This window comes from Schistocerca americana, unplaced genomic scaffold (genome assembly GCF_021461395.2).
Source record: "Schistocerca americana isolate TAMUIC-IGC-003095 unplaced genomic scaffold, iqSchAmer2.1 HiC_scaffold_1086, whole genome shotgun sequence".
Lineage (NCBI taxonomy): Eukaryota > Metazoa > Arthropoda > Insecta > Orthoptera > Acrididae > Schistocerca > Schistocerca americana.
Genome location: NW_025725140.1, coordinates 18,553 through 41,263, shown reverse-complemented (window position 1 = coordinate 41,263; position 22,711 = coordinate 18,553). Strand labels below are relative to the sequence as shown.

The window sequence follows — 22,711 nt, the reverse complement described above, 5'->3', positions numbered from 1 at the left end:
TGCTTTCGTCAAATGCGGCGGAAAACTAACATTTTGTGTGTTGGGAGAGAAGCCGAACGCGAATTCTGCCGTGCTCCTACCTTGCACGAGTGCCAACGGCCATACCATGATGAATACACCGGTTCTCGTCCGATCACCGAAGTTAAGCATCATTGGGCCCGGTTAGTACTTGGATGGGTGACCGCCTGGGAAACCCGGGTGCTGTTGGCTCCCTTCCTTTTCTTTTTGTTTTGTTATTATGTCGCTACCCCTGCCAGCCCAATTTTCAAACTACCTTTCTGTTGTGACAAAGATGCTTCCTTAAGCCTTTTAAACTACTGTAATGGTACGAAAATGCAGTAATTAACTCAGTTTGAGGGAGAATGTGCTAACCAAGTTTGCCAAGAAGACTTTGAAAACGACGAAACAGTACGAATCGGCAGTTGATTTCTGAAATACGTCACCGCCTATTTTTGTGTAAAGTTCCAAATTTGATTTGTAATCACGAATTTATTCCTTAGTCGTCTCGTCTCGTCCCGCAGACGTTTGTCGTGCTTGCGCTGTCATATGGACCACGACCCGAGCGGCAGCGAGCGGCAGTCGAGCAAAGTCGGGACAAGTCGGGACGGGGACAGGGATAGGAATGGCGCGAATGCACTGCAAACTACGCAGACACCTGGTGTGAGGCGAGGCGAGGCGAGGCGAGGCGAGGCGAGGAAGCCCACATCGCTACCAGTGGCGCCCTCCAGCACGACACTGCCACACCCCGCACAGGCCCTCCGCTGGACACCAGGGACAAGATGCGTCCCCCGCAGAAAGGCTGCACGCGCCCAGCGAATGACAGGAGGTGCAACGAGCAACAGTGCGTCTCACACACGCGGCGGTGCGCCCGCTAATTCGGCCGTCGGTCTGCTGGGACGCCGGGCGCGCCCCCCGCGCCGTCCGCGAGGAACTGGCTGTTGCAGAAGGAAGTGCTTTCGTCAAATGCGGCGGAAAACTAACATTTTGTGTGTTGGGAGAGAAGCCGAACGCGAATTCTGCCGTGCTCCTACCTTGCACGAGTGCCAACGGCCATACCATTGTGAATACACCGGTTCTCGTCCGATCACCGAAGTTAAGCATTATTGGGCCCGGTAAGTACTTGGATGGGTGACCGCCTGGGAAACCCGGGTGCTGTTGGCTCCCTTCCTTTTCTTTTTGTTTTGTTATTATGTCGCTACCCCTGCCAGCCCAATTTTCAAACTACCTTTCTGTTGTGACAAAGATGCTTCCTTAAGCCTTTTAAACTACTGTAATGGTACGAAAATGCAGTAATTAACTCAGTTTGAGGGAGAATGTGCTAACCAAGTTTGCCAAGAAGACTTTGAAAACGACGAAACAGTACGAATCGGCAGTTGATTTCTGAAATACGTCACCGCCTATTTTTGTGTAAAGTTCCAAATTTGATTTGTAATCACGAATTTATTCCTTAGTCGTCTCGTCTCGTCCCGCAGACGTTTGTCGTGCTTGCGCTGTCATATGGACCACGACCCGAGCGGCAGCGAGCGGCAGTCGAGCAAAGTCGGGACAAGTCGCGACGGGGACAGGGATAGGAATGGCGCGAATGCACTGCAAACTACGCAGACACCTGGTGTGAGGCGAGGCGAGGAAGCCCACATCGCTACCAGTGGCGCCCTCCAGCACGACACTGCCACACCCCGCACAGGCCCTCCGCTGGACACCAGGGACAAGATGCATCCCCCGCAGAAAGGCTGCACGCGCCCAGCGAATGACAGGAGGTGCAACGAGCAACAGTGCGTCTCACACACGCGGCGGTGCGCCCGCTAATTCGGTCGTCGGTCTGCTGGGACGCCGGGCGCGCCCCCCGCGCCGTCCGCGAGGAACTGGCTGTTGCAGAAGGAAGTGCTTTCGTCAAATGCGGCGGAAAACTAACATTTTGTGTGTTGGGAGAGAAGCCGAACGCGAATTCTGCCGTGCTCCTACCTTGCACGAGTGCCAACGGCCATACCATGATGAATACACCGGTTCTCGTCCGATCACCGAAGTTAAGCATCATTGGGCCCGGTTAGTACTTGGATGGGTGACCGCCTGGGAAACCCGGGTGCTGTTGGCTCCCTTCCTTTTCTTTTTGTTTTGTTATTATGTCGCTACCCCTGCCAGCCCAATTTTCAAACTACCTTTCTGTTGTGACAAAGATGCTTCCTTAAGCCTTTTAAACTACTGTAATGGTACGAAAATGCAGTAATTAACTCAGTTTGAGGGAGAATGTGCTAACCAAGTTTGCCAAGAAGACTTTGAAAACGACGAAACAGTACGAATCGGCAGTTGATTTCTGAAATACGTCACCGCCTATTTTTGTGTAAAGTTCCAAATTTGATTTGTAATCACGAATTTATTCCTTAGTCGTCTCGTCTCGTCCCGCAGACGTTTGTCGTGCTTGCGCTGTCATATGGACCACGACCCGAGCGGCAGCGAGCGGCAGTCGAGCAAAGTCGGGACAAGTCGCGACGGGGACAGGGATAGGAATGGCGCGAATGCACTGCAAACTACGCAGACACCTGGTGTGAGGCGAGGCGAGGAAGCCCACATCGCTACCAGTGGCGCCCTCCAGCACGACACTGCCACACCCCGCACAGGCCCTCCGCTGGACACCAGGGACAAGATGCATCCCCCGCAGAAAGGCTGCACGCGCCCAGCGAATGACAGGAGGTGCAACGAGCAACAGTGCGTCTCACACACGCGGCGGTGCGCCCGCTAATTCGGTCGTCGGTCTGCTGGGACGCCGGGCGCGCCCCCCGCGCCGTCCGCGAGGAACTGGCTGTTGCAGAAGGAAGTGCTTTCGTCAAATGCGGCGGAAAACTAACATTTTGTGTGTTGGGAGAGAAGCCGAACGCGAATTCTGCCGTGCTCCTACCTTGCACGAGTGCCAACGGCCATACCATGATGAATACACCGGTTCTCGTCCGATCACCGAAGTTAAGCATCATTGGGCCCGGTTAGTACTTGGATGGGTGACCGCCTGGGAAACCCGGGTGCTGTTGGCTCCCTTCCTTTTCTTTTTGTTTTGTTATTATGTCGCTACCCCTGCCAGCCCAATTTTCAAACTACCTTTCTGTTGTGACAAAGATGCTTCCTTAAGCCTTTTAAACTACTGTAATGGTACGAAAATGCAGTAATTAACTCAGTTTGAGGGAGAATGTGCTAACCAAGTTTGCCAAGAAGACTTTGAAAACGACGAAACAGTACGAATCGGCAGTTGATTTCTGAAATACGTCACCGCCTATTTTTGTGTAAAGTTCCAAATTTGATTTGTAATCACGAATTTATTCCTTAGTCGTCTCGTCTCGTCCCGCAGACGTTTGTCGTGCTTGCGCTGTCATATGGACCACGACCCGAGCGGCAGCGAGCGGCAGTCGAGCAAAGTCGGGACAAGTCGCGACGGGGACAGGGATAGGAATGGCGCGAATGCACTGCAAACTACGCAGACACCTGGTGTGAGGCGAGGCGAGGAAGCCCACATCGCTACCAGTGGCGCCCTCCAGCACGACACTGCCACACCCCGCACAGGCCCTCCGCTGGACACCAGGGACAAGATGCATCCCCCGCAGAAAGGCTGCACGCGCCCAGCGAATGACAGGAGGTGCAACGAGCAACAGTGCGTCTCACACACGCGGCGGTGCGCCCGCTAATTCGGTCGTCGGTCTGCTGGGACGCCGGGCGCGCCCCCCGCGCCGTCCGCGAGGAACTGGCTGTTGCAGAAGGAAGTGCTTTCGTCAAATGCGGCGGAAAACTAACATTTTGTGTGTTGGGAGAGAAGCCGAACGCGAATTCTGCCGTGCTCCTACCTTGCACGAGTGCCAACGGCCATACCATTGTGAATACACCGGTTCTCGTCCGATCACCGAAGTTAAGCATTATTGGGCCCGGTAAGTACTTGGATGGGTGACCGCCTGGGAAACCCGGGTGCTGTTGGCTCCCTTCCTTTTCTTTTTGTTTTGTTATTATGTCGCTACCCCTGCCAGCCCAATTTTCAAACTACCTTTCTGTTGTGACAAAGATGCTTCCTTAAGCCTTTTAAACTACTGTAATGGTACGAAAATGCAGTAATTAACTCAGTTTGAGGGAGAATGTGCTAACCAAGTTTGCCAAGAAGACTTTGAAAACGACGAAACAGTACGAATCGGCAGTTGATTTCTGAAATACGTCACCGCCTATTTTTGTGTAAAGTTCCAAATTTGATTTGTAATCACGAATTTATTCCTTAGTCGTCTCGTCTCGTCCCGCAGACGTTTGTCGTGCTTGCGCTGTCATATGGACCACGACCCGAGCGGCAGCGAGCGGCAGTCGAGCAAAGTCGGGACAAGTCGGGACGGGGACAGGGATAGGAATGGCGCGAATGCACTGCAAACTACGCAGACACCTGGTGTGAGGCGAGGCGAGGAAGCCCACATCGCTACCAGTGGCGCCCTCCAGCACGACACTGCCACACCCCGCACAGGCCCTCCGCTGGACACCAGGGACAAGATGCATCCCCCGCAGAAAGGCTGCACGCGCCCAGCGAATGACAGGAGGTGCAACGAGCAACAGTGCGTCTCACACACGCGGCGGTGCGCCCGCTAATTCGGTCGTCGGTCTGCTGGGACGCCGGGCGCGCCCCCCGCGCCGTCCGCGAGGAACTGGCTGTTGCAGAAGGAAGTGCTTTCGTCAAATGCGGCGGAAAACTAACATTTTGTGTGTTGGGAGAGAAGCCGAACGCGAATTCTGCCGTGCTCCTACCTTGCACGAGTGCCAACGGCCATACCATTGTGAATACACCGGTTCTCGTCCGATCACCGAAGTTAAGCATTATTGGGCCCGGTAAGTACTTGGATGGGTGACCGCCTGGGAAACCCGGGTGCTGTTGGCTCCCTTCCTTTTCTTTTTGTTTTGTTATTATGTCGCTACCCCTGCCAGCCCAATTTTCAAACTACCTTTCTGTTGTGACAAAGATGCTTCCTTAAGCCTTTTAAACTACTGTAATGGTACGAAAATGCAGTAATTAACTCAGTTTGAGGGAGAATGTGCTAACCAAGTTTGCCAAGAAGACTTTGAAAACGACGAAACAGTACGAATCGGCAGTTGATTTCTGAAATACGTCACCGCCTATTTTTGTGTAAAGTTCCAAATTTGATTTGTAATCACGAATTTATTCCTTAGTCGTCTCGTCTCGTCCCGCAGACGTTTGTCGTGCTTGCGCTGTCATATGGACCACGACCCGAGCGGCAGCGAGCGGCAGTCGAGCAAAGTCGGGACAAGTCGGGACGGGGACAGGGATAGGAATGGCGCGAATGCACTGCAAACTACGCAGACACCTGGTGTGAGGCGAGGCGAGGAAGCCCACATCGCTACCAGTGGCGCCCTCCAGCACGACACTGCCACACCCCGCACAGGCCCTCCGCTGGACACCAGGGACAAGATGCATCCCCCGCAGAAAGGCTGCACGCGCCCAGCGAATGACAGGAGGTGCAACGAGCAACAGTGCGTCTCACACACGCGGCGGTGCGCCCGCTAATTCGGTCGTCGGTCTGCTGGGACGCCGGGCGCGCCCCCCGCGCCGTCCGCGAGGAACTGGCTGTTGCAGAAGGAAGTGCTTTCGTCAAATGCGGCGGAAAACTAACATTTTGTGTGTTGGGAGAGAAGCCGAACGCGAATTCTGCCGTGCTCCTACCTTGCACGAGTGCCAACGGCCATACCATGATGAATACACCGGTTCTCGTCCGATCACCGAAGTTAAGCATCATTGGGCCCGGTTAGTACTTGGATGGGTGACCGCCTGGGAAACCCGGGTGCTGTTGGCTCCCTTCCTTTTCTTTTTGTTTTGTTATTATGTCGCTACCCCTGCCAGCCCAATTTTCAAACTACCTTTCTGTTGTGACAAAGATGCTTCCTTAAGCCTTTTAAACTACTGTAATGGTACGAAAATGCAGTAATTAACTCAGTTTGAGGGAGAATGTGCTAACCAAGTTTGCCAAGAAGACTTTGAAAACGACGAAACAGTACGAATCGGCAGTTGATTTCTGAAATACGTCACCGCCTATTTTTGTGTAAAGTTCCAAATTTGATTTGTAATCACGAATTTATTCCTTAGTCGTCTCGTCTCGTCCCGCAGACGTTTGTCGTGCTTGCGCTGTCATATGGACCACGACCCGAGCGGCAGCGAGCGGCAGTCGAGCAAAGTCGGGACAAGTCGGGACGGGGACAGGGATAGGAATGGCGCGAATGCACTGCAAACTACGCAGACACCTGGTGTGAGGCGAGGCGAGGCGAGGCGAGGCGAGGCGAGGAAGCCCACATCGCTACCAGTGGCGCCCTCCAGCACGACACTGCCACACCCCGCACAGGCCCTCCGCTGGACACCAGGGACAAGATGCGTCCCCCGCAGAAAGGCTGCACGCGCCCAGCGAATGACAGGAGGTGCAACGAGCAACAGTGCGTCTCACACACGCGGCGGTGCGCCCGCTAATTCGGCCGTCGGTCTGCTGGGACGCCGGGCGCGCCCCCCGCGCCGTCCGCGAGGAACTGGCTGTTGCAGAAGGAAGTGCTTTCGTCAAATGCGGCGGAAAACTAACATTTTGTGTGTTGGGAGAGAAGCCGAACGCGAATTCTGCCGTGCTCCTACCTTGCACGAGTGCCAACGGCCATACCATTGTGAATACACCGGTTCTCGTCCGATCACCGAAGTTAAGCATTATTGGGCCCGGTAAGTACTTGGATGGGTGACCGCCTGGGAAACCCGGGTGCTGTTGGCTCCCTTCCTTTTCTTTTTGTTTTGTTATTATGTCGCTACCCCTGCCAGCCCAATTTTCAAACTACCTTTCTGTTGTGACAAAGATGCTTCCTTAAGCCTTTTAAACTACTGTAATGGTACGAAAATGCAGTAATTAACTCAGTTTGAGGGAGAATGTGCTAACCAAGTTTGCCAAGAAGACTTTGAAAACGACGAAACAGTACGAATCGGCAGTTGATTTCTGAAATACGTCACCGCCTATTTTTGTGTAAAGTTCCAAATTTGATTTGTAATCACGAATTTATTCCTTAGTCGTCTCGTCTCGTCCCGCAGACGTTTGTCGTGCTTGCGCTGTCATATGGACCACGACCCGAGCGGCAGCGAGCGGCAGTCGAGCAAAGTCGGGACAAGTCGCGACGGGGACAGGGATAGGAATGGCGCGAATGCACTGCAAACTACGCAGACACCTGGTGTGAGGCGAGGCGAGGAAGCCCACATCGCTACCAGTGGCGCCCTCCAGCACGACACTGCCACACCCCGCACAGGCCCTCCGCTGGACACCAGGGACAAGATGCATCCCCCGCAGAAAGGCTGCACGCGCCCAGCGAATGACAGGAGGTGCAACGAGCAACAGTGCGTCTCACACACGCGGCGGTGCGCCCGCTAATTCGGTCGTCGGTCTGCTGGGACGCCGGGCGCGCCCCCCGCGCCGTCCGCGAGGAACTGGCTGTTGCAGAAGGAAGTGCTTTCGTCAAATGCGGCGGAAAACTAACATTTTGTGTGTTGGGAGAGAAGCCGAACGCGAATTCTGCCGTGCTCCTACCTTGCACGAGTGCCAACGGCCATACCATGATGAATACACCGGTTCTCGTCCGATCACCGAAGTTAAGCATCATTGGGCCCGGTTAGTACTTGGATGGGTGACCGCCTGGGAAACCCGGGTGCTGTTGGCTCCCTTCCTTTTCTTTTTGTTTTGTTATTATGTCGCTACCCCTGCCAGCCCAATTTTCAAACTACCTTTCTGTTGTGACAAAGATGCTTCCTTAAGCCTTTTAAACTACTGTAATGGTACGAAAATGCAGTAATTAACTCAGTTTGAGGGAGAATGTGCTAACCAAGTTTGCCAAGAAGACTTTGAAAACGACGAAACAGTACGAATCGGCAGTTGATTTCTGAAATACGTCACCGCCTATTTTTGTGTAAAGTTCCAAATTTGATTTGTAATCACGAATTTATTCCTTAGTCGTCTCGTCTCGTCCCGCAGACGTTTGTCGTGCTTGCGCTGTCATATGGACCACGACCCGAGCGGCAGCGAGCGGCAGTCGAGCAAAGTCGGGACAAGTCGCGACGGGGACAGGGATAGGAATGGCGCGAATGCACTGCAAACTACGCAGACACCTGGTGTGAGGCGAGGCGAGGAAGCCCACATCGCTACCAGTGGCGCCCTCCAGCACGACACTGCCACACCCCGCACAGGCCCTCCGCTGGACACCAGGGACAAGATGCATCCCCCGCAGAAAGGCTGCACGCGCCCAGCGAATGACAGGAGGTGCAACGAGCAACAGTGCGTCTCACACACGCGGCGGTGCGCCCGCTAATTCGGTCGTCGGTCTGCTGGGACGCCGGGCGCGCCCCCCGCGCCGTCCGCGAGGAACTGGCTGTTGCAGAAGGAAGTGCTTTCGTCAAATGCGGCGGAAAACTAACATTTTGTGTGTTGGGAGAGAAGCCGAACGCGAATTCTGCCGTGCTCCTACCTTGCACGAGTGCCAACGGCCATACCATGATGAATACACCGGTTCTCGTCCGATCACCGAAGTTAAGCATCATTGGGCCCGGTTAGTACTTGGATGGGTGACCGCCTGGGAAACCCGGGTGCTGTTGGCTCCCTTCCTTTTCTTTTTGTTTTGTTATTATGTCGCTACCCCTGCCAGCCCAATTTTCAAACTACCTTTCTGTTGTGACAAAGATGCTTCCTTAAGCCTTTTAAACTACTGTAATGGTACGAAAATGCAGTAATTAACTCAGTTTGAGGGAGAATGTGCTAACCAAGTTTGCCAAGAAGACTTTGAAAACGACGAAACAGTACGAATCGGCAGTTGATTTCTGAAATACGTCACCGCCTATTTTTGTGTAAAGTTCCAAATTTGATTTGTAATCACGAATTTATTCCTTAGTCGTCTCGTCTCGTCCCGCAGACGTTTGTCGTGCTTGCGCTGTCATATGGACCACGACCCGAGCGGCAGCGAGCGGCAGTCGAGCAAAGTCGGGACAAGTCGCGACGGGGACAGGGATAGGAATGGCGCGAATGCACTGCAAACTACGCAGACACCTGGTGTGAGGCGAGGCGAGGAAGCCCACATCGCTACCAGTGGCGCCCTCCAGCACGACACTGCCACACCCCGCACAGGCCCTCCGCTGGACACCAGGGACAAGATGCATCCCCCGCAGAAAGGCTGCACGCGCCCAGCGAATGACAGGAGGTGCAACGAGCAACAGTGCGTCTCACACACGCGGCGGTGCGCCCGCTAATTCGGTCGTCGGTCTGCTGGGACGCCGGGCGCGCCCCCCGCGCCGTCCGCGAGGAACTGGCTGTTGCAGAAGGAAGTGCTTTCGTCAAATGCGGCGGAAAACTAACATTTTGTGTGTTGGGAGAGAAGCCGAACGCGAATTCTGCCGTGCTCCTACCTTGCACGAGTGCCAACGGCCATACCATGATGAATACACCGGTTCTCGTCCGATCACCGAAGTTAAGCATCATTGGGCCCGGTTAGTACTTGGATGGGTGACCGCCTGGGAAACCCGGGTGCTGTTGGCTCCCTTCCTTTTCTTTTTGTTTTGTTATTATGTCGCTACCCCTGCCAGCCCAATTTTCAAACTACCTTTCTGTTGTGACAAAGATGCTTCCTTAAGCCTTTTAAACTACTGTAATGGTACGAAAATGCAGTAATTAACTCAGTTTGAGGGAGAATGTGCTAACCAAGTTTGCCAAGAAGACTTTGAAAACGACGAAACAGTACGAATCGGCAGTTGATTTCTGAAATACGTCACCGCCTATTTTTGTGTAAAGTTCCAAATTTGATTTGTAATCACGAATTTATTCCTTAGTCGTCTCGTCTCGTCCCGCAGACGTTTGTCGTGCTTGCGCTGTCATATGGACCACGACCCGAGCGGCAGCGAGCGGCAGTCGAGCAAAGTCGGGACAAGTCGGGACGGGGACAGGGATAGGAATGGCGCGAATGCACTGCAAACTACGCAGACACCTGGTGTGAGGCGAGGCGAGGCGAGGCGAGGCGAGGCGAGGAAGCCCACATCGCTACCAGTGGCGCCCTCCAGCACGACACTGCCACACCCCGCACAGGCCCTCCGCTGGACACCAGGGACAAGATGCGTCCCCCGCAGAAAGGCTGCACGCGCCCAGCGAATGACAGGAGGTGCAACGAGCAACAGTGCGTCTCACACACGCGGCGGTGCGCCCGCTAATTCGGCCGTCGGTCTGCTGGGACGCCGGGCGCGCCCCCCGCGCCGTCCGCGAGGAACTGGCTGTTGCAGAAGGAAGTGCTTTCGTCAAATGCGGCGGAAAACTAACATTTTGTGTGTTGGGAGAGAAGCCGAACGCGAATTCTGCCGTGCTCCTACCTTGCACGAGTGCCAACGGCCATACCATTGTGAATACACCGGTTCTCGTCCGATCACCGAAGTTAAGCATTATTGGGCCCGGTAAGTACTTGGATGGGTGACCGCCTGGGAAACCCGGGTGCTGTTGGCTCCCTTCCTTTTCTTTTTGTTTTGTTATTATGTCGCTACCCCTGCCAGCCCAATTTTCAAACTACCTTTCTGTTGTGACAAAGATGCTTCCTTAAGCCTTTTAAACTACTGTAATGGTACGAAAATGCAGTAATTAACTCAGTTTGAGGGAGAATGTGCTAACCAAGTTTGCCAAGAAGACTTTGAAAACGACGAAACAGTACGAATCGGCAGTTGATTTCTGAAATACGTCACCGCCTATTTTTGTGTAAAGTTCCAAATTTGATTTGTAATCACGAATTTATTCCTTAGTCGTCTCGTCTCGTCCCGCAGACGTTTGTCGTGCTTGCGCTGTCATATGGACCACGACCCGAGCGGCAGCGAGCGGCAGTCGAGCAAAGTCGGGACAAGTCGGGACGGGGACAGGGATAGGAATGGCGCGAATGCACTGCAAACTACGCAGACACCTGGTGTGAGGCGAGGCGAGGAAGCCCACATCGCTACCAGTGGCGCCCTCCAGCACGACACTGCCACACCCCGCACAGGCCCTCCGCTGGACACCAGGGACAAGATGCATCCCCCGCAGAAAGGCTGCACGCGCCCAGCGAATGACAGGAGGTGCAACGAGCAACAGTGCGTCTCACACACGCGGCGGTGCGCCCGCTAATTCGGTCGTCGGTCTGCTGGGACGCCGGGCGCGCCCCCCGCGCCGTCCGCGAGGAACTGGCTGTTGCAGAAGGAAGTGCTTTCGTCAAATGCGGCGGAAAACTAACATTTTGTGTGTTGGGAGAGAAGCCGAACGCGAATTCTGCCGTGCTCCTACCTTGCACGAGTGCCAACGGCCATACCATGATGAATACACCGGTTCTCGTCCGATCACCGAAGTTAAGCATCATTGGGCCCGGTTAGTACTTGGATGGGTGACCGCCTGGGAAACCCGGGTGCTGTTGGCTCCCTTCCTTTTCTTTTTGTTTTGTTATTATGTCGCTACCCCTGCCAGCCCAATTTTCAAACTACCTTTCTGTTGTGACAAAGATGCTTCCTTAAGCCTTTTAAACTACTGTAATGGTACGAAAATGCAGTAATTAACTCAGTTTGAGGGAGAATGTGCTAACCAAGTTTGCCAAGAAGACTTTGAAAACGACGAAACAGTACGAATCGGCAGTTGATTTCTGAAATACGTCACCGCCTATTTTTGTGTAAAGTTCCAAATTTGATTTGTAATCACGAATTTATTCCTTAGTCGTCTCGTCTCGTCCCGCAGACGTTTGTCGTGCTTGCGCTGTCATATGGACCACGACCCGAGCGGCAGCGAGCGGCAGTCGAGCAAAGTCGGGACAAGTCGCGACGGGGACAGGGATAGGAATGGCGCGAATGCACTGCAAACTACGCAGACACCTGGTGTGAGGCGAGGCGAGGAAGCCCACATCGCTACCAGTGGCGCCCTCCAGCACGACACTGCCACACCCCGCACAGGCCCTCCGCTGGACACCAGGGACAAGATGCATCCCCCGCAGAAAGGCTGCACGCGCCCAGCGAATGACAGGAGGTGCAACGAGCAACAGTGCGTCTCACACACGCGGCGGTGCGCCCGCTAATTCGGTCGTCGGTCTGCTGGGACGCCGGGCGCGCCCCCCGCGCCGTCCGCGAGGAACTGGCTGTTGCAGAAGGAAGTGCTTTCGTCAAATGCGGCGGAAAACTAACATTTTGTGTGTTGGGAGAGAAGCCGAACGCGAATTCTGCCGTGCTCCTACCTTGCACGAGTGCCAACGGCCATACCATGATGAATACACCGGTTCTCGTCCGATCACCGAAGTTAAGCATCATTGGGCCCGGTTAGTACTTGGATGGGTGACCGCCTGGGAAACCCGGGTGCTGTTGGCTCCCTTCCTTTTCTTTTTGTTTTGTTATTATGTCGCTACCCCTGCCAGCCCAATTTTCAAACTACCTTTCTGTTGTGACAAAGATGCTTCCTTAAGCCTTTTAAACTACTGTAATGGTACGAAAATGCAGTAATTAACTCAGTTTGAGGGAGAATGTGCTAACCAAGTTTGCCAAGAAGACTTTGAAAACGACGAAACAGTACGAATCGGCAGTTGATTTCTGAAATACGTCACCGCCTATTTTTGTGTAAAGTTCCAAATTTGATTTGTAATCACGAATTTATTCCTTAGTCGTCTCGTCTCGTCCCGCAGACGTTTGTCGTGCTTGCGCTGTCATATGGACCACGACCCGAGCGGCAGCGAGCGGCAGTCGAGCAAAGTCGGGACAAGTCGCGACGGGGACAGGGATAGGAATGGCGCGAATGCACTGCAAACTACGCAGACACCTGGTGTGAGGCGAGGCGAGGAAGCCCACATCGCTACCAGTGGCGCCCTCCAGCACGACACTGCCACACCCCGCACAGGCCCTCCGCTGGACACCAGGGACAAGATGCATCCCCCGCAGAAAGGCTGCACGCGCCCAGCGAATGACAGGAGGTGCAACGAGCAACAGTGCGTCTCACACACGCGGCGGTGCGCCCGCTAATTCGGTCGTCGGTCTGCTGGGACGCCGGGCGCGCCCCCCGCGCCGTCCGCGAGGAACTGGCTGTTGCAGAAGGAAGTGCTTTCGTCAAATGCGGCGGAAAACTAACATTTTGTGTGTTGGGAGAGAAGCCGAACGCGAATTCTGCCGTGCTCCTACCTTGCACGAGTGCCAACGGCCATACCATGATGAATACACCGGTTCTCGTCCGATCACCGAAGTTAAGCATCATTGGGCCCGGTTAGTACTTGGATGGGTGACCGCCTGGGAAACCCGGGTGCTGTTGGCTCCCTTCCTTTTCTTTTTGTTTTGTTATTATGTCGCTACCCCTGCCAGCCCAATTTTCAAACTACCTTTCTGTTGTGACAAAGATGCTTCCTTAAGCCTTTTAAACTACTGTAATGGTACGAAAATGCAGTAATTAACTCAGTTTGAGGGAGAATGTGCTAACCAAGTTTGCCAAGAAGACTTTGAAAACGACGAAACAGTACGAATCGGCAGTTGATTTCTGAAATACGTCACCGCCTATTTTTGTGTAAAGTTCCAAATTTGATTTGTAATCACGAATTTATTCCTTAGTCGTCTCGTCTCGTCCCGCAGACGTTTGTCGTGCTTGCGCTGTCATATGGACCACGACCCGAGCGGCAGCGAGCGGCAGTCGAGCAAAGTCGGGACAAGTCGGGACGGGGACAGGGATAGGAATGGCGCGAATGCACTGCAAACTACGCAGACACCTGGTGTGAGGCGAGGCGAGGCGAGGCGAGGCGAGGAAGCCCACATCGCTACCAGTGGCGCCCTCCAGCACGACACTGCCACACCCCGCACAGGCCCTCCGCTGGACACCAGGGACAAGATGCATCCCCCGCAGAAAGGCTGCACGCGCCCAGCGAATGACAGGAGGTGCAACGAGCAACAGTGCGTCTCACACACGCGGCGGTGCGCCCGCTAATTCGGTCGTCGGTCTGCTGGGACGCCGGGCGCGCCCCCCGCGCCGTCCGCGAGGAACTGGCTGTTGCAGAAGGAAGTGCTTTCGTCAAATGCGGCGGAAAACTAACATTTTGTGTGTTGGGAGAGAAGCCGAACGCGAATTCTGCCGTGCTCCTACCTTGCACGAGTGCCAACGGCCATACCATTGTGAATACACCGGTTCTCGTCCGATCACCGAAGTTAAGCATTATTGGGCCCGGTAAGTACTTGGATGGGTGACCGCCTGGGAAACCCGGGTGCTGTTGGCTCCCTTCCTTTTCTTTTTGTTTTGTTATTATGTCGCTACCCCTGCCAGCCCAATTTTCAAACTACCTTTCTGTTGTGACAAAGATGCTTCCTTAAGCCTTTTAAACTACTGTAATGGTACGAAAATGCAGTAATTAACTCAGTTTGAGGGAGAATGTGCTAACCAAGTTTGCCAAGAAGACTTTGAAAACGACGAAACAGTACGAATCGGCAGTTGATTTCTGAAATACGTCACCGCCTATTTTTGTGTAAAGTTCCAAATTTGATTTGTAATCACGAATTTATTCCTTAGTCGTCTCGTCTCGTCCCGCAGACGTTTGTCGTGCTTGCGCTGTCATATGGACCACGACCCGAGCGGCAGCGAGCGGCAGTCGAGCAAAGTCGGGACAAGTCGCGACGGGGACAGGGATAGGAATGGCGCGAATGCACTGCAAACTACGCAGACACCTGGTGTGAGGCGAGGCGAGGAAGCCCACATCGCTACCAGTGGCGCCCTCCAGCACGACACTGCCACACCCCGCACAGGCCCTCCGCTGGACACCAGGGACAAGATGCGTCCCCCGCAGAAAGGCTGCACGCGCCCAGCGAATGACAGGAGGTGCAACGAGCAACAGTGCGTCTCACACACGCGGCGGTGCGCCCGCTAATTCGGCCGTCGGTCTGCTGGGACGCCGGGCGCGCCCCCCGCGCCGTCCGCGAGGAACTGGCTGTTGCAGAAGGAAGTGCTTTCGTCAAATGCGGCGGAAAACTAACATTTTGTGTGTTGGGAGAGAAGCCGAACGCGAATTCTGCCGTGCTCCTACCTTGCACGAGTGCCAACGGCCATACCATTGTGAATACACCGGTTCTCGTCCGATCACCGAAGTTAAGCATTATTGGGCCCGGTAAGTACTTGGATGGGTGACCGCCTGGGAAACCCGGGTGCTGTTGGCTCCCTTCCTTTTCTTTTTGTTTTGTTATTATGTCGCTACCCCTGCCAGCCCAATTTTCAAACTACCTTTCTGTTGTGACAAAGATGCTTCCTTAAGCCTTTTAAACTACTGTAATGGTACGAAAATGCAGTAATTAACTCAGTTTGAGGGAGAATGTGCTAACCAAGTTTGCCAAGAAGACTTTGAAAACGACGAAACAGTACGAATCGGCAGTTGATTTCTGAAATACGTCACCGCCTATTTTTGTGTAAAGTTCCAAATTTGATTTGTAATCACGAATTTATTCCTTAGTCGTCTCGTCTCGTCCCGCAGACGTTTGTCGTGCTTGCGCTGTCATATGGACCACGACCCGAGCGGCAGCGAGCGGCAGTCGAGCAAAGTCGGGACAAGTCGCGACGGGGACAGGGATAGGAATGGCGCGAATGCACTGCAAACTACGCAGACACCTGGTGTGAGGCGAGGCGAGGAAGCCCACATCGCTACCAGTGGCGCCCTCCAGCACGACACTGCCACACCCCGCACAGGCCCTCCGCTGGACACCAGGGACAAGATGCATCCCCCGCAGAAAGGCTGCACGCGCCCAGCGAATGACAGGAGGTGCAACGAGCAACAGTGCGTCTCACACACGCGGCGGTGCGCCCGCTAATTCGGTCGTCGGTCTGCTGGGACGCCGGGCGCGCCCCCCGCGCCGTCCGCGAGGAACTGGCTGTTGCAGAAGGAAGTGCTTTCGTCAAATGCGGCGGAAAACTAACATTTTGTGTGTTGGGAGAGAAGCCGAACGCGAATTCTGCCGTGCTCCTACCTTGCACGAGTGCCAACGGCCATACCATTGTGAATACACCGGTTCTCGTCCGATCACCGAAGTTAAGCATTATTGGGCCCGGTAAGTACTTGGATGGGTGACCGCCTGGGAAACCCGGGTGCTGTTGGCTCCCTTCCTTTTCTTTTTGTTTTGTTATTATGTCGCTACCCCTGCCAGCCCAATTTTCAAACTACCTTTCTGTTGTGACAAAGATGCTTCCTTAAGCCTTTTAAACTACTGTAATGGTACGAAAATGCAGTAATTAACTCAGTTTGAGGGAGAATGTGCTAACCAAGTTTGCCAAGAAGACTTTGAAAACGACGAAACAGTACGAATCGGCAGTTGATTTCTGAAATACGTCACCGCCTATTTTTGTGTAAAGTTCCAAATTTGATTTGTAATCACGAATTTATTCCTTAGTCGTCTCGTCTCGTCCCGCAGACGTTTGTCGTGCTTGCGCTGTCATATGGACCACGACCCGAGCGGCAGCGAGCGGCAGTCGAGCAAAGTCGGGACAAGTCGGGACGGGGACAGGGATAGGAATGGCGCGAATGCACTGCAAACTACGCAGACACCTGGTGTGAGGCGAGGCGAGGAAGCCCACATCGCTACCAGTGGCGCCCTCCAGCACGACACTGCCACACCCCGCACAGGCCCTCCGCTGGACACCAGGGACAAGATGCATCCCCCGCAGAAAGGCTGCACGCGCCCAGCGAATGACAGGAGGTGCAACGAGCAACAGTGCGTCTCACACACGCGGCGGTGCGCCCGCTAATTCGGTCGTCGGTCTGCTGGGACGCCGGGCGCGCCCCCCGCGCCGTCCGCGAGGAACTGGCTGTTGCAGAAGGAAGTGCTTTCGTCAAATGCGGCGGAAAACTAACATTTTGTGTGTTGGGAGAGAAGCCGAACGCGAATTCTGCCGTGCTCCTACCTTGCACGAGTGCCAACGGCCATACCATGATGAATACACCGGTTCTCGTCCGATCACCGAAGTTAAGCATCATTGGGCCCGGTTAGTACTTGGATGGGTGACCGCCTGGGAAACCCGGGTGCTGTTGGCTCCCTTCCTTTTCTTTTTGTTTTGTTATTATGTCGCTACCCCTGCCAGCCCAATTTTCAAACTACCTTTCTGTTGTGACAAAGATGCTTCCTTAAGCCTTTTAAACTACTGTAATGGTACGAAAATGCAGTAATTAACTCAGTTTGAGGGAGAATGTGCTAACCAAGTTTGCCAAGAAGACTTTGAAAACGACGAAACAGTACGAATCGGCAGTTGATTTCTGAAATACGTCACCGCCTATTTTTGTGTAAAGTTCCAAATTTGATTTGTAATCACGAATTTATTCCTTAGTCGTCTCGTCTCGTCCCGCAGACGTTTGTCGTGCTTGCGCTGTCATATGGACCACGACCCGAGCGGCAGCGAGCGGCAGTCGAGCAAAGTCGGGACAAGTCGCGACGGGGACAGGGATAGGAATGGCGCGAATGCACTGCAAACTACGCAGACACCTGGTGTGAGGCGAGGCGAGGAAGCCCACATCGCTACCAGTGGCGCCCTCCAGCACGACACTGCCACACCCCGCACAGGCCCTCCGCTGGACACCAGGGACAAGATGCGTCCCCCGCAGAAAGGCTGCACGCGCCCAGCGAATGACAGGAGGTGCAACGAGCAACAGTGCGTCTCACACACGCGGCGGTGCGCCCGCTAATTCGGCCGTCGGTCTGCTGGGACGCCGGGCGCGCCCCCCGCGCCGTCCGCGAGGAACTGGCTGTTGCAGAAGGAAGTGCTTTCGTCAAATGCGGCGGAAAACTAACATTTTGTGTGTTGGGAGAGAAGCCGAACGCGAATTCTGCCGTGCTCCTACCTTGCACGAGTGCCAACGGCCATACCATTGTGAATACACCGGTTCTCGTCCGATCACCGAAGTTAAGCATTATTGGGCCCGGTAAGTACTTGGATGGGTGACCGCCTGGGAAACCCGGGTGCTGTTGGCTCCCTTCCTTTTCTTTTTGTTTTGTTATTATGTCGCTACCCCTGCCAGCCCAATTTTCAAACTACCTTTCTGTTGTGACAAAGATGCTTCCTTAAGCCTTTTAAACTACTGTAATGGTACGAAAATGCAGTAATTAACTCAGTTTGAGGGAGAATGTGCTAACCAAGTTTGCCAAGAAGACTTTGAAAACGACGAAACAGTACGAATCGGCAGTTGATTTCTGAAATACGTCACCGCCTATTTTTGTGTAAAGTTCCAAATTTGATTTGTAATCACGAATTTATTCCTTAGTCGTCTCGTCTCGTCCCGCAGACGTTTGTCGTGCTTGCGCTGTCATATGGACCACGACCCGAGCGGCAGCGAGCGGCAGTCGAGCAAAGTCGGGACAAGTCGCGACGGGGACAGGGATAGGAATGGCGCGAATGCACTGCAAACTACGCAGACACCTGGTGTGAGGCGAGGCGAGGAAGCCCACATCGCTACCAGTGGCGCCCTCCAGCACGACACTGCCACACCCCGCACAGGCCCTCCGCTGGACACCAGGGACAAGATGCATCCCCCGCAGAAAGGCTGCACGCGCCCAGCGAATGACAGGAGGTGCAACGAGCAACAGTGCGTCTCACACACGCGGCGGTGCGCCCGCTAATTCGGTCGTCGGTCTGCTGGGACGCCGGGCGCGCCCCCCGCGCCGTCCGCGAGGAACTGGCTGTTGCAGAAGGAAGTGCTTTCGTCAAATGCGGCGGAAAACTAACATTTTGTGTGTTGGGAGAGAAGCCGAACGCGAATTCTGCCGTGCTCCTACCTTGCACGAGTGCCAACGGCCATACCATTGTGAATACACCGGTTCTCGTCCGATCACCGAAGTTAAGCATTATTGGGCCCGGTAAGTACTTGGATGGGTGACCGCCTGGGAAACCCGGGTGCTGTTGGCTCCCTTCCTTTTCTTTTTGTTTTGTTATTATGTCGCTACCCCTGCCAGCCCAATTTTCAAACTACCTTTCTGTTGTGACAAAGATGCTTCCTTAAGCCTTTTAAACTACTGTAATGGTACGAAAATGCAGTAATTAACTCAGTTTGAGGGAGAATGTGCTAACCAAGTTTGCCAAGAAGACTTTGAAAACGACGAAACAGTACGAATCGGCAGTTGATTTCTGAAATACGTCACCGCCTATTTTTGTGTAAAGTTCCAAATTTGATTTGTAATCACGAATTTATTCCTTAGTCGTCTCGTCTCGTCCCGCAGACGTTTGTCGTGCTTGCGCTGTCATATGGACCACGACCCGAGCGGCAGCGAGCGGCAGTCGAGCAAAGTCGGGACAAGTCGGGACGGGGACAGGGATAGGAATGGCGCGAATGCACTGCAAACTACGCAGACACCTGGTGTGAGGCGAGGCGAGGAAGCCCACATCGCTACCAGTGGCGCCCTCCAGCACGACACTGCCACACCCCGCACAGGCCCTCCGCTGGACACCAGGGACAAGATGCATCCCCCGCAGAAAGGCTGCACGCGCCCAGCGAATGACAGGAGGTGCAACGAGCAACAGTGCGTCTCACACACGCGGCGGTGCGCCCGCTAATTCGGTCGTCGGTCTGCTGGGACGCCGGGCGCGCCCCCCGCGCCGTCCGCGAGGAACTGGCTGTTGCAGAAGGAAGTGCTTTCGTCAAATGCGGCGGAAAACTAACATTTTGTGTGTTGGGAGAGAAGCCGAACGCGAATTCTGCCGTGCTCCTACCTTGCACGAGTGCCAACGGCCATACCATGATGAATACACCGGTTCTCGTCCGATCACCGAAGTTAAGCATCATTGGGCCCGGTTAGTACTTGGATGGGTGACCGCCTGGGAAACCCGGGTGCTGTTGGCTCCCTTCCTTTTCTTTTTGTTTTGTTATTATGTCGCTACCCCTGCCAGCCCAATTTTCAAACTACCTTTCTGTTGTGACAAAGATGCTTCCTTAAGCCTTTTAAACTACTGTAATGGTACGAAAATGCAGTAATTAACTCAGTTTGAGGGAGAATGTGCTAACCAAGTTTGCCAAGAAGACTTTGAAAACGACGAAACAGTACGAATCGGCAGTTGATTTCTGAAATACGTCACCGCCTATTTTTGTGTAAAGTTCCAAATTTGATTTGTAATCACGAATTTATTCCTTAGTCGTCTCGTCTCGTCCCGCAGACGTTTGTCGTGCTTGCGCTGTCATATGGACCACGACCCGAGCGGCAGCGAGCGGCAGTCGAGCAAAGTCGGGACAAGTCGGGACGGGGACAGGGATAGGAATGGCGCGAATGCACTGCAAACTACGCAGACACCTGGTGTGAGGCGAGGCGAGGCGAGGCGAGGCGAGGCGAGGAAGCCCACATCGCTACCAGTGGCGCCCTCCAGCACGACACTGCCACACCCCGCACAGGCCCTCCGCTGGACACCAGGGACAAGATGCATCCCCCGCAGAAAGGCTGCACGCGCCCAGCGAATGACAGGAGGTGCAACGAGCAACAGTGCGTCTCACACACGCGGCGGTGCGCCCGCTAATTCGGCCGTCGGTCTGCTGGGACGCCGGGCGCGCCCCCCGCGCCGTCCGCGAGGAACTGGCTGTTGCAGAAGGAAGTGCTTTCGTCAAATGCGGCGGAAAACTAACATTTTGTGTGTTGGGAGAGAAGCCGAACGCGAATTCTGCCGTGCTCCTACCTTGCACGAGTGCCAACGGCCATACCATTGTGAATACACCGGTTCTCGTCCGATCACCGAAGTTAAGCATTATTGGGCCCGGTAAGTACTTGGATGGGTGACCGCCTGGGAAACCCGGGTGCTGTTGGCTCCCTTCCTTTTCTTTTTGTTTTGTTATTATGTCGCTACCCCTGCCAGCCCAATTTTCAAACTACCTTTCTGTTGTGACAAAGATGCTTCCTTAAGCCTTTTAAACTACTGTAATGGTACGAAAATGCAGTAATTAACTCAGTTTGAGGGAGAATGTGCTAACCAAGTTTGCCAAGAAGACTTTGAAAACGACGAAACAGTACGAATCGGCAGTTGATTTCTGAAATACGTCACCGCCTATTTTTGTGTAAAGTTCCAAATTTGATTTGTAATCACGAATTTATTCCTTAGTCGTCTCGTCTCGTCCCGCAGACGTTTGTCGTGCTTGCGCTGTCATATGGACCACGACCCGAGCGGCAGCGAGCGGCAGTCGAGCAAAGTCGGGACAAGTCGCGACGGGGACAGGGATAGGAATGGCGCGAATGCACTGCAAACTACGCAGACACCTGGTGTGAGGCGAGGCGAGGAAGCCCACATCGCTACCAGTGGCGCCCTCCAGCACGACACTGCCACACCCCGCACAGGCCCTCCGCTGGACACCAGGGACAAGATGCATCCCCCGCAGAAAGGCTGCACGCGCCCAGCGAATGACAGGAGGTGCAACGAGCAACAGTGCGTCTCACACACGCGGCGGTGCGCCCGCTAATTCGGTCGTCGGTCTGCTGGGACGCCGGGCGCGCCCCCCGCGCCGTCCGCGAGGAACTGGCTGTTGCAGAAGGAAGTGCTTTCGTCAAATGCGGCGGAAAACTAACATTTTGTGTGTTGGGAGAGAAGCCGAACGCGAATTCTGCCGTGCTCCTACCTTGCACGAGTGCCAACGGCCATACCATTGTGAATACACCGGTTCTCGTCCGATCACCGAAGTTAAGCATTATTGGGCCCGGTAAGTACTTGGATGGGTGACCGCCTGGGAAACCCGGGTGCTGTTGGCTCCCTTCCTTTTCTTTTTGTTTTGTTATTATGTCGCTACCCCTGCCAGCCCAATTTTCAAACTACCTTTCTGTTGTGACAAAGATGCTTCCTTAAGCCTTTTAAACTACTGTAATGGTACGAAAATGCAGTAATTAACTCAGTTTGAGGGAGAATGTGCTAACCAAGTTTGCCAAGAAGACTTTGAAAACGACGAAACAGTACGAATCGGCAGTTGATTTCTGAAATACGTCACCGCCTATTTTTGTGTAAAGTTCCAAATTTGATTTGTAATCACGAATTTATTCCTTAGTCGTCTCGTCTCGTCCCGCAGACGTTTGTCGTGCTTGCGCTGTCATATGGACCACGACCCGAGCGGCAGCGAGCGGCAGTCGAGCAAAGTCGGGACAAGTCGGGACGGGGACAGGGATAGGAATGGCGCGAATGCACTGCAAACTACGCAGACACCTGGTGTGAGGCGAGGCGAGGAAGCCCACATCGCTACCAGTGGCGCCCTCCAGCACGACACTGCCACACCCCGCACAGGCCCTCCGCTGGACACCAGGGACAAGATGCATCCCCCGCAGAAAGGCTGCACGCGCCCAGCGAATGACAGGAGGTGCAACGAGCAACAGTGCGTCTCACACACGCGGCGGTGCGCCCGCTAATTCGGTCGTCGGTCTGCTGGGACGCCGGGCGCGCCCCCCGCGCCGTCCGCGAGGAACTGGCTGTTGCAGAAGGAAGTGCTTTCGTCAAATGCGGCGGAAAACTAACATTTTGTGTGTTGGGAGAGAAGCCGAACGCGAATTCTGCCGTGCTCCTACCTTGCACGAGTGCCAACGGCCATACCATGCTGAATACACCGGTTCTCGTCCGATCACCGAAGTTAAGCATCATTGGGCCCGGTTAGTACTTGGATGGGTGACCGCCTGGGAAACCCGGGTGCTGTTGGCTCCCTTCCTTTTCTTTTTGTTTTGTTATTATGTCGCTACCCCTGCCAGCCCAATTTTCAAACT

The 22,711-nt window shown here is 54.2% G+C and overlaps 25 non-coding genes across 25 annotated transcripts; all 25 read left to right on the top strand.

The window, feature by feature from the left end:
• The first annotated feature begins 91 nt into the window (after window positions 1–91).
• LOC124560483 lies at window positions 92–210 on the top strand. The gene has a single exon (XR_006969157.1). It is a non-coding gene; the product is annotated as a 5S ribosomal RNA (ribosomal RNA).
• Window positions 211–1,042: 832 nt separating this feature from the next.
• LOC124560512 lies at window positions 1,043–1,161 on the top strand. The gene has a single exon (XR_006969183.1). It is a non-coding gene; the product is annotated as a 5S ribosomal RNA (ribosomal RNA).
• Window positions 1,162–1,973: 812 nt separating this feature from the next.
• On the top strand, window positions 1,974–2,092 carry LOC124560482. The gene has a single exon (XR_006969156.1). It is a non-coding gene; the product is annotated as a 5S ribosomal RNA (ribosomal RNA).
• An 812-nt stretch (window positions 2,093–2,904) lies between these two features.
• LOC124560481 lies at window positions 2,905–3,023 on the top strand. The gene has a single exon (XR_006969155.1). It is a non-coding gene; the product is annotated as a 5S ribosomal RNA (ribosomal RNA).
• Window positions 3,024–3,835: 812 nt separating this feature from the next.
• On the top strand, window positions 3,836–3,954 carry LOC124560511. The gene has a single exon (XR_006969182.1). It is a non-coding gene; the product is annotated as a 5S ribosomal RNA (ribosomal RNA).
• An 812-nt stretch (window positions 3,955–4,766) lies between these two features.
• On the top strand, window positions 4,767–4,885 carry LOC124560510. The gene has a single exon (XR_006969181.1). It is a non-coding gene; the product is annotated as a 5S ribosomal RNA (ribosomal RNA).
• An 812-nt stretch (window positions 4,886–5,697) lies between these two features.
• On the top strand, window positions 5,698–5,816 carry LOC124560479. Its single transcript, XR_006969154.1, has one exon. It is a non-coding gene; the product is annotated as a 5S ribosomal RNA (ribosomal RNA).
• An 832-nt stretch (window positions 5,817–6,648) lies between these two features.
• On the top strand, window positions 6,649–6,767 carry LOC124560509. The gene has a single exon (XR_006969180.1). It is a non-coding gene; the product is annotated as a 5S ribosomal RNA (ribosomal RNA).
• An 812-nt stretch (window positions 6,768–7,579) lies between these two features.
• LOC124560478 lies at window positions 7,580–7,698 on the top strand. The gene has a single exon (XR_006969153.1). It is a non-coding gene; the product is annotated as a 5S ribosomal RNA (ribosomal RNA).
• An 812-nt stretch (window positions 7,699–8,510) lies between these two features.
• LOC124560476 lies at window positions 8,511–8,629 on the top strand. Its single transcript, XR_006969151.1, has one exon. It is a non-coding gene; the product is annotated as a 5S ribosomal RNA (ribosomal RNA).
• Window positions 8,630–9,441: 812 nt separating this feature from the next.
• Window positions 9,442–9,560, top strand: LOC124560475. Its single transcript, XR_006969150.1, has one exon. It is a non-coding gene; the product is annotated as a 5S ribosomal RNA (ribosomal RNA).
• An 832-nt stretch (window positions 9,561–10,392) lies between these two features.
• LOC124560508 lies at window positions 10,393–10,511 on the top strand. The gene has a single exon (XR_006969179.1). It is a non-coding gene; the product is annotated as a 5S ribosomal RNA (ribosomal RNA).
• An 812-nt stretch (window positions 10,512–11,323) lies between these two features.
• LOC124560474 lies at window positions 11,324–11,442 on the top strand. The gene has a single exon (XR_006969149.1). It is a non-coding gene; the product is annotated as a 5S ribosomal RNA (ribosomal RNA).
• Window positions 11,443–12,254: 812 nt separating this feature from the next.
• On the top strand, window positions 12,255–12,373 carry LOC124560473. The gene has a single exon (XR_006969148.1). It is a non-coding gene; the product is annotated as a 5S ribosomal RNA (ribosomal RNA).
• An 812-nt stretch (window positions 12,374–13,185) lies between these two features.
• On the top strand, window positions 13,186–13,304 carry LOC124560472. The gene has a single exon (XR_006969147.1). It is a non-coding gene; the product is annotated as a 5S ribosomal RNA (ribosomal RNA).
• Window positions 13,305–14,131: 827 nt separating this feature from the next.
• Window positions 14,132–14,250, top strand: LOC124560507. Its single transcript, XR_006969178.1, has one exon. It is a non-coding gene; the product is annotated as a 5S ribosomal RNA (ribosomal RNA).
• Window positions 14,251–15,062: 812 nt separating this feature from the next.
• On the top strand, window positions 15,063–15,181 carry LOC124560506. Its single transcript, XR_006969177.1, has one exon. It is a non-coding gene; the product is annotated as a 5S ribosomal RNA (ribosomal RNA).
• Window positions 15,182–15,993: 812 nt separating this feature from the next.
• LOC124560505 lies at window positions 15,994–16,112 on the top strand. Its single transcript, XR_006969176.1, has one exon. It is a non-coding gene; the product is annotated as a 5S ribosomal RNA (ribosomal RNA).
• Window positions 16,113–16,924: 812 nt separating this feature from the next.
• LOC124560471 lies at window positions 16,925–17,043 on the top strand. Its single transcript, XR_006969146.1, has one exon. It is a non-coding gene; the product is annotated as a 5S ribosomal RNA (ribosomal RNA).
• An 812-nt stretch (window positions 17,044–17,855) lies between these two features.
• LOC124560504 lies at window positions 17,856–17,974 on the top strand. The gene has a single exon (XR_006969175.1). It is a non-coding gene; the product is annotated as a 5S ribosomal RNA (ribosomal RNA).
• An 812-nt stretch (window positions 17,975–18,786) lies between these two features.
• Window positions 18,787–18,905, top strand: LOC124560500. The gene has a single exon (XR_006969173.1). It is a non-coding gene; the product is annotated as a 5S ribosomal RNA (ribosomal RNA).
• An 812-nt stretch (window positions 18,906–19,717) lies between these two features.
• Window positions 19,718–19,836, top strand: LOC124560470. Its single transcript, XR_006969145.1, has one exon. It is a non-coding gene; the product is annotated as a 5S ribosomal RNA (ribosomal RNA).
• An 832-nt stretch (window positions 19,837–20,668) lies between these two features.
• Window positions 20,669–20,787, top strand: LOC124560499. Its single transcript, XR_006969172.1, has one exon. It is a non-coding gene; the product is annotated as a 5S ribosomal RNA (ribosomal RNA).
• An 812-nt stretch (window positions 20,788–21,599) lies between these two features.
• LOC124560498 lies at window positions 21,600–21,718 on the top strand. Its single transcript, XR_006969171.1, has one exon. It is a non-coding gene; the product is annotated as a 5S ribosomal RNA (ribosomal RNA).
• An 812-nt stretch (window positions 21,719–22,530) lies between these two features.
• Window positions 22,531–22,649, top strand: LOC124560484. The gene has a single exon (XR_006969158.1). It is a non-coding gene; the product is annotated as a 5S ribosomal RNA (ribosomal RNA).
• The last annotated feature ends 62 nt before the right edge of the window (window positions 22,650–22,711 follow it).